Below are 8,653 nucleotides of genomic sequence, written 5' to 3' on the forward strand. Positions count from 1 at the left end.
CAGTGAAGCAATGTCCTCCACAACTAGACTGAAGAACAAAAGGACAGCAACTTGTCTGTTCCCCTTCCCCCCAATTCCCCAGTGCTGTTCCCATCCCCCCAATTCCCCAATAAAAATCTTAAAAAAAAAAGAATCAGTATTCTCTTAAAGATACATTTTTAACGAGAAAAGAAAGTATCTTATATTCACCATTTCTAATGCTGTTGTTTCATTCTGGAGGAGATCCCAGTTTCCATCTGATATCATTTGCCTTCAGACTGAAGAAATTCCTCTAACATTTCTCTTTCTGCAGGTCTGCAGATGACATATGCTGTGATCTTTTGCTTGTTTGAAAATGTCTTTATTTTGCCTTTCAATTTTGCATGTTGTCCACTTTCTCCATTACAGCCCTTAGCATTTTAATCATAGTTATTTTTAAATTCCCAGTCTGATTGTTCCAAAATCTCTGGCATATCTGAGTCTGGTTCTAATGTTTGCTTTTTTTCTTCAGACTATATTTTTTTCTCTTTTCATGTATCTTCTAATTTTTTGTTAATAGCCAGACATGGTGTATCAAGTAAAAGTAAATGAAGTAAATAGGTCTCCAGTGTGAGGTTTAATGTTTATCTGGCCAGGAGTTAGTCCATGTTTACTGTTTGCTGTAGCTATAGGTGTCAGAGACAAAAATTTCCTCTGGTGTCTATTTTTGTCTCCCCTGCTGTTTTGGATTTCCTTAGAGGCTCCTTCTTACATAGGGTTTGTGGCCTGCAATTCTTTCAGCTGTAACCGTCTGTTATTGTACAGTAGCCTGGTTGACATGGCAGTAAGCGGTAGAGGCTCCAGCAGCAGGCTTCTGCTCCTGGGCTGTATCTTCCAGTAGCTGTGACTCTTTGTATTCACCTAGCTCTTCAATTTTCAGAGTGGTGTCTTGCCCTATGACCTCACTTCTCTTATTAATCTAAAAAGAGTTGCTGATATACAGTTTGTTCAGCTTTTTTCTTGTGGTGAAACAAAAGTGAGAACTTCCAAGGTCTTTACACGTCATACCAAACACTGGAAGTCTCATTGCCTTCCATTTATGAAGGATATTTTTTCTGGATATAGAAATTTAGTTTGACAAATTTTTTTTTTTCTTTTAGGACAGTAACGATGTTCTATTGTCTTCTGTCTTGCATTGTTTCTGAGAAGAATTCAGTAGTTTTTCTATTTTTTAATCTTTTGTATGTAATGTGTTTTTTACTCTGGCTGCTTTTAAGATTTTTTTTACCTTACTGCCAGTTTTCAGCAATTTGGTTTTGATGTGCTTCGGTGGGCTTTTTTCTTTTTGTTTGTGTTTATCCAGATTGGCAAAATTTTAGCAGTTCTTTAAATAAATTTTCTACCAACACCTACCACCCGGTTTGGGTCTCTAATTACATGAATGTTAAATTATTTTATATTTTCTCAAGACTATTGAGACTCTGTTTATTTTCTATTTTCTTATGCTTTTTTCCTATGCTTTCACTTGGATAGTTTCAAGCTTGCTAATCTTTTGTTCTGTTATTAAGCCCATTCAGTGACTATTTCATTTAGATATTAAATTTTTCATTTCTAGAATTTCCATTTGGTTCTCTTTATATCTTTTATTTCTTGACTCATATGTTTCCATTATTTAAATCCTTGAAAGTATTTATCATAGCAGTTTTAGAGCCTGTTAATTCCATCATCTTGGTAACTTCTGGGCTTTTTTGTTTGTTCTAAGATTTTTATTAAAATATAGCTAACATACAGTATTATATTAGTTTCAGGTGTACACCATAGCTATTCGACATTTATATACCTAAAGAAGTGATCACCATGGTAAGTCCAGCAACCACCTGACACTATACCCCACTATCACAATATTATTAACTATATTATCTATGTTGTTGTGTTATATCCCCATAACTTATTTGTTTTATGCTGAGAAATTTGAACCTCTTATTCCCCTTCATCTTTCCTCCCCTTTTTAATTTTTTAATTACTGTTGACATTCAATATTATTTTATATTTCTACTGATTGACTTTTCTTCCAGTTATGGGTAACATTTTTTCTTTTTCTTTGCATATCTAGTAAATTTTTGTTGGATGCTAGACATTATAAGTTCTACATTATTGAATATCTGGATTTTATTGTCTTCCTTTAAACAGTGTGAAAGTTTGTTTTGTTAGGCACTTAATTTGCATGTGAATAACACTGATACTTTCAAGGCTTGTTTTTAAACTTTGTTAGGGGAAGTCTACAGTACGACTATCCTTTACTCTACTACTATGGGATGAACCTTCTTGAGTATTTATAGAATGTCCTAGATGTTCAACGAGATCTCTGTCCTCTGGTTCTTCAGAGCCCCTTTGTGGGCTCCATGAATTGCTTGACTTACACCTCCTTGGAACACATTCTTTACTGGATACTTATTCTTTGCATAACCTCAGAGAGTCCCACTGTATACATGCCAAAGATAGTATTGAACCACATTCAAGGTGCCCCTTATGCATATTTCTGGACCCCTTTCTGGGCTTACCTCCCTCCGCTATGGTACTCTATTCTGCAATTCAAGTCTCTTAGCTCTACTCAAAGGTCTGTTTCTTCAACTCATTGAAGCTGTAAAACTTTGCTTGAGAGCTCCCCCTCCCTGTCCCACATTCCAAAGAATGCCTCCAGGCTGAAAGTTGGATTGATTGTGGGGCTCACCTCATTTGTTTACTTTCTCTCATGGAGCACAATTCCATGTTGCCCAATGTCTGAAAACAGATGAATCACGTACATTGTTCAGTTTTTCTAATTGCTTATGGACAGTGAGCAAGTCTGTTACCAGTTACCAACTATAGATCCTTTTAGGATTTTACTATAACAAAAGCATATAGGAGATTCCATATGTTTATTTAAGTATTCATTTAACAAACAGCTACTCCTCAAGAAAAAGCGAAATGGTAACCTGGGAAAAGTCTAACATTTGGAGTCAAGAGATCTGGGGTTCAATTTTGGTTCTTTATTTGTTCACTTTGTGAAAAGTTGCTTAACCTCTATGAGTTTTGTTTCCTTATTATTCAACCAGGATAATAATATGCCTATTTTGCACCGTTGTTCATAGAGCTAAATACATTGTATGCACAACAACTAGCACATAGCCTCAGACTGATTGATTGCAATTATTATTTTATCCAACATGCTATGGAAAAAAAAAATGAAAGGACAATAAAGCAGCAGATTGGGTTGAAAAAAATACCTCCATTGGAAGCTAGTAATAACCCTATGCCTGGAAGTAAAGGCACAAACTGGGAAACATCCAAGAGAAAGAAAGAACAATGAAAACTGAGAGCTTAAAGAAATAAACTTTCCCCCTCTGGTTAAGTAAGGGAGAGTCTCACAGTATGCAATCTGAGAATTTCAGAATAAGTAATGCAGGAACACTAGGGCACTGAAAGGCAGACCAGCAGCTACTGATGAAGCAGTTGGATTCCTTAAAGACAGAAAATGGAACACGAGGAATGATGGGATCTCTGTATCAAGATAGCTACTGCAGCATAGATGAAGACTGATGGAAAGCTTGCCTCTCAGTGTCAGTCTCCATAAATTGGGCGGAGAGCTACAGCCACATCTGAGATTTCATAACATCCAGAAAGATTTTGCCAACTTTATCGGCCAACAAATGAAAATAATAGTGTTTCCAGTTAAATTTAGTAGCAAAACCCTTTGATTTGAGTATGTATTCTATGTTTCAGGAATACTTACAAGAGCTGTAAGAAAAGATTGAGGTTGAAGGAAGAAGGGTAAATGCTGGGTCATAAATAAGCCAAGCTATTAATTAACTGGGGATTGAGATGAAAGAATGAATGAGGTAGGTGTTAAGCTTTACATAACGCCACTTCCCAACTCACACTAACATTTACTTTTTGTGCTTTCCGCTCTGACACCATTTTTCAAAGTAACCTGAACAGAAATGTGTTTAAGCACATTAACGTTGTGTTAATCTCCTTATGCTCAGATTTATCTCATCTAATAGAATGTAAGCTCCTTGAATTCAGCCGATGATGGCTTCTTTGTCCTCATATCATGTCAGTATCAAATGCTGACATGTGGTCCATAGTAGGTGCTCAGTAAGCATTGTAAGCATAAAAGTTTGAATGAATTAATGGATGGAAAGTAAATAAAAATTCCTGACATAATTAACAAGAAAAAAATTTATGAAAGGGTGACATTTTCAAATGGAGCTGACCACTGACCAATCAGAACTCTGATGCTTTTAACATCGGGGCACATTTTTGTATAAAGCTTTTAGACAAATCACTTCCTTCTCCCTCCCCTCACCCAATTTAACCATAGAAATACAGTCGTGGTTACTTTGAGAAGAACTCTTAGAGGCACTAACAGCAAGAGATAAACCAGGGCAATGTGCAGGATGAGAACTTGATGAAATTTGGGAAATTTTGTGTAATATTCTCACTTTGGTGGGTTTCAACTTTATTAAATTAAAATTCATCAAACCACAAGCAATGCCAATGAATAAATTCAGGCATAAATGGGCCTTGTTAAATTACATTATGTAAGGAAAGCTGTTTATGTGATTTTTGTCCTCCATCTTTATTAGAAAAATCAAGTAGAGTTTATTTATCAGTGACTTGCCTGGGATTATTTCTTAGAGTGGATTCTTTGAGAGTGACCAAACATTAGTGATTAAAACTACATATTGTTTTCTATGTGGTAAATTTAAGAACAATTACATATGACATACTACAAACAATAGTAATAACTGAATTGATTTTTAAAAACTACTGACTTAATATGGGAGGGAAGTTGGGGGGTGGGGGAGAAAGTGAAGGGATTAGAAAATACAAAATGGGGCTGGGCGAGTGGCACGGTGGTTAAGAGCTGGCTTGGGATGCCAGAGGGCCCCGGTTCGGATCTCACATATGAGGGCCAGTGACACTGCCCTCTACAGCTAAGATGCTGGACAACAGCTCAACCTGGAGCTGGGCTGCCGTAAGTCGCTGGCAACAGCATAGGCTGCAGCCCCTGTGGCAGTGGGTTGCCATGGGCTACCGTGTGTAGCCAGCAGCCAGCGTGAGCGGCCAGCAGCTGCAGTGAGCGGCCGTCCAGAAGCCGGCGACTGATGTGCCTCGCCCGGGAAGAGCGCAATGATGGTGCCAAGTTGGACCAGTGAAGCAACGTCCTCCACAACTAGACTGAAGAACAAAAGGACAGCAAATTGTCTGTTCCCCTTCCCCCAATTCCCCAATAAAAATCTTAAAAAGAAAATACAAAATGATCATGGGGATGTGCAATACAGTATGGGGAATATAATCAATAATGTTGTAAAGATTATGTAGGGTGTCAGATGAGTGCTGTACTTATTGGGGATCACTTCATAGACTGTGTAGATGCCTGATCACTACTGCACATCTGAAGCTGATGTAGAATAATACTGAATGTCAACTATAATTTTATATATGTGTGTATATATATGTGTATATATATATATATACACATACACACACACACACACATATATATATATATATATACACACGTACATTCATACATATACATATATATGTATGTATGGTCACAGGATATAAAGTACAGCATAGGGAATAGAGTCAGTGGTATTGTAACAGCTATATAGGATGTCAGAGGGGTAATAGACTGGGGGGGTGGTTGTCAGTTTGTGAGGGGTGTAAATGTCTAATCGTTATGTTGTTTTGTACACCTGAAACTAATATTGAAAAACTAAATTAAAAAAAAAAGATGAAGAGGGGGAAACAGTGAGGATACAGAAATCATCTCCACAGCTCTAGCAGAGGCTCTCTAGGAGTGCTGCTCCTAGAAAAGCAAGATGTCCTTTACCTCCTAAAATTGTAAGACTCTCTGTTCTTGCGACAAAACAGAGAGGGCTCTGTCCCAGGGAGATTTCTCCCCTGTGCAACAATAAATAATTGTAAAGGACTTGGCTGTGCCCCATGTTGTTACAACATATTATCAGTCATCCTGGTTAGAAAAATAAAAATCTAACAGCAACAATGGCAGTTTCCCCAAAAAACAAAACACAAACAAAAAAACTACTGACTTAGAGCCAAAAAGAGTCCACTGTCCCGCCTGCTCTGAATTTCTCTATATGCATATTCAAGTTCTGTGGCACTTTATTTCACCAGGGTGGCACTTTGGGTAGTAAGCAGTCTTTTAATTTCCATGGCCATCTCTGATTGGTCAAAGTTTAAGTACCAAATTTGTATCAATTCTACTTGAAGACATGAGGTGCCATACAGAGACACCCTCTAAAACGTCTAACACTGGTTACTTATTAGCCTGGGGACAGTAAGTATCCTCCTCTATTCCCTTGGTCCTGTAATATTATCACTTTCTGGTCTATGTGCCTCATCCTCTCTTAGTCAATATTTATTTTTATCCGAAGCCAGCAGCCTCTTTCTGATGCCTGGTCTCTAATAGCGTGAGAAATGCTTTAAAATCCTTTTCATGTGAATAGTAACCTCATGACAGGATCCTAAGCCTTAAAGTTTTGCATTTTCCCATTTAGACAAAAAAAAATGAGGTTTCTTTTTTAAGTTAGATTTATATTTAGTAAAATGTACAAGATTAAGTGCATAATAAGTTGAGTTTTGACAAATGTGGCCCCTGTATAATTGATATTTCTTTCAAAATATAGACTATCCTCATAGCTCAGAAAGTTCCCTCATGCCTTTTTACCCAGTAATCAATCTCCCATGTCAGAAGGAGTCTTTATAAAATGTGTTTTCTATAGTAAACTAGTGTTTGCCTGTTTTAAGACCTCATGTAAATTGAATCATACAGAATGTACTAATTCTTATCCACCTTTTTTTTTTCTTTGCTTAGATTAGGGTTTGAGACACATATCCATGAAATGCATTCATTGCTGAGTAGTTCTGAAATGTGTGATTATACCACAATTTGTTTCTCCATTTACCTGTTGCTAGACCAAAGTGTTGGTTCCAGTTTAGAGCTGCAATGAATATTCTTGTGTGAGTATTCTTGTGTGGGCGTTTGCTTTCATTGCTTTTGAAAACATACCTAAGGATGAACTTACAAGGTCATAAGGTAGGTGTGCTTTAACTTTCTAAGACATTGCCAGGACTCGGCCGTGGCTTAGTCTGCTGCGGTGTGCTGCCAGAGGCCCCCTTCCAGGACTAAGGCACACATTCCCTCATCTGCTAGAAATGTCAGCAGCTGATATCTCTGGGTTAAATCTCTGTCTGGGACTTGCCCTCACCTGAAGAAAGCCACCTCACCCAAGATGGCCCACCTCACACTGGGCCAGGGTGAGGCAGGAAGGTACCCAGAGTGCAAAATGTAAGGGGTGCTTGCACCGAGGTTCATGCCAGCTCAATTCCTGGTTTTTCCTGCCTACACATATGCACACATGACTTCAGAATCTCTTTTTACCACCAATAATAGTTTTTTTTTCAATCTGTAGAACATATTACAATTTGCAAAGCATTGTCATCTGTGCATTCTCTCTTAATCCTTGTGTATGCCTCCCTTTATCTCTAGCTTAGCAGGTAGAGAAGAGCTGTACAGATAACAAGATTGGTTCAAGACAGTAAGTGACATTGCCAATAACAAAATCAGAATTAAGCCCAATTCTAACACAGCACAAGTACCAACCTTATCCATAATTGTTTCCCATATGCTCTAAAGTCCTTCTGGGCATTGTCTGTTTTGGGGTTTTTTTAAGGGCGAATGAGTGGAAAATACATGAGCACTGCTGGTATATATAAACTTTCCTTAAGCCAAAATACAAGACAGTGACAAAGCACATTGGCTCTGAATTAGCAAAATAACCCTGGAAGCTGGGAATGTTCTAACATGTAAAAATTACTGTTCTCATTACATGTAATTCTGTTTCCTCATTTGGCATTCAAGTATTAATCACTAGACTCAAAGCTGATTCCTGTACTTTAAATAACGGACTATGTCATTTCAAGGAAATCATATCACTTGAGTTTCAACAGTTTTGTTTTCCCAACCTACAAAACTGGTTCCCAGAATTTTTTACTTCAGAAACTGTGTGTGTGTGTGTGTGTGTGTGTGTGTGTGTGTGTGTAAACTACCATAGTATTATTATTACTATCAAGCTATCATTTCATGAACGAACAGAACAAAGCATAATCTTTTAAAATGAATATATTCAGCTGAGGAGATGGATGTAAATGCTGTCATGACCAAGCCCAAGCTGAGGACTGGCCTTCAGGAAACACAGTCCTGAATGATGTCTAAAGTCCTTTTAATTTCTGAAGTTCAGCCTCTCTGAAGACAACACAGGAGTGTTTGTAAAAAAGCATGGTTCCTTGGTGTTGGTAGCAGTTCATAATGCCTCTGATTTGGGAGAGGCATTTAATTATGTGGCTTACCACTGGAAGCTAGCCACCAGAGGAGAGGCCTGACCCAGAGAAATCTGGTGATTAAAGGCAGTGTCTGATTGCCAGTTTATGTTGTTGGGAGCCATCCACATCCAGCAGAGTGCCTGAGGTTTCAGAGCCCCACAGAGAACACGCGAGCCCAGCAAGGCCAACTTGATTGGTAGCAAGTAATGGCCCTTGCACTTGATGGTTGAAATAGGAAGTAAGATTTTTATTCACCATGATCAGCTTTAACAGTAGGAAACCTGAAAAGGCCCCCTAA

The sequence above is a fragment of the Hipposideros armiger genome, unplaced genomic scaffold (genome assembly GCF_001890085.2).
Source record: "Hipposideros armiger isolate ML-2016 unplaced genomic scaffold, ASM189008v1 scaffold_776, whole genome shotgun sequence".
Lineage (NCBI taxonomy): Eukaryota > Metazoa > Chordata > Mammalia > Chiroptera > Hipposideridae > Hipposideros > Hipposideros armiger.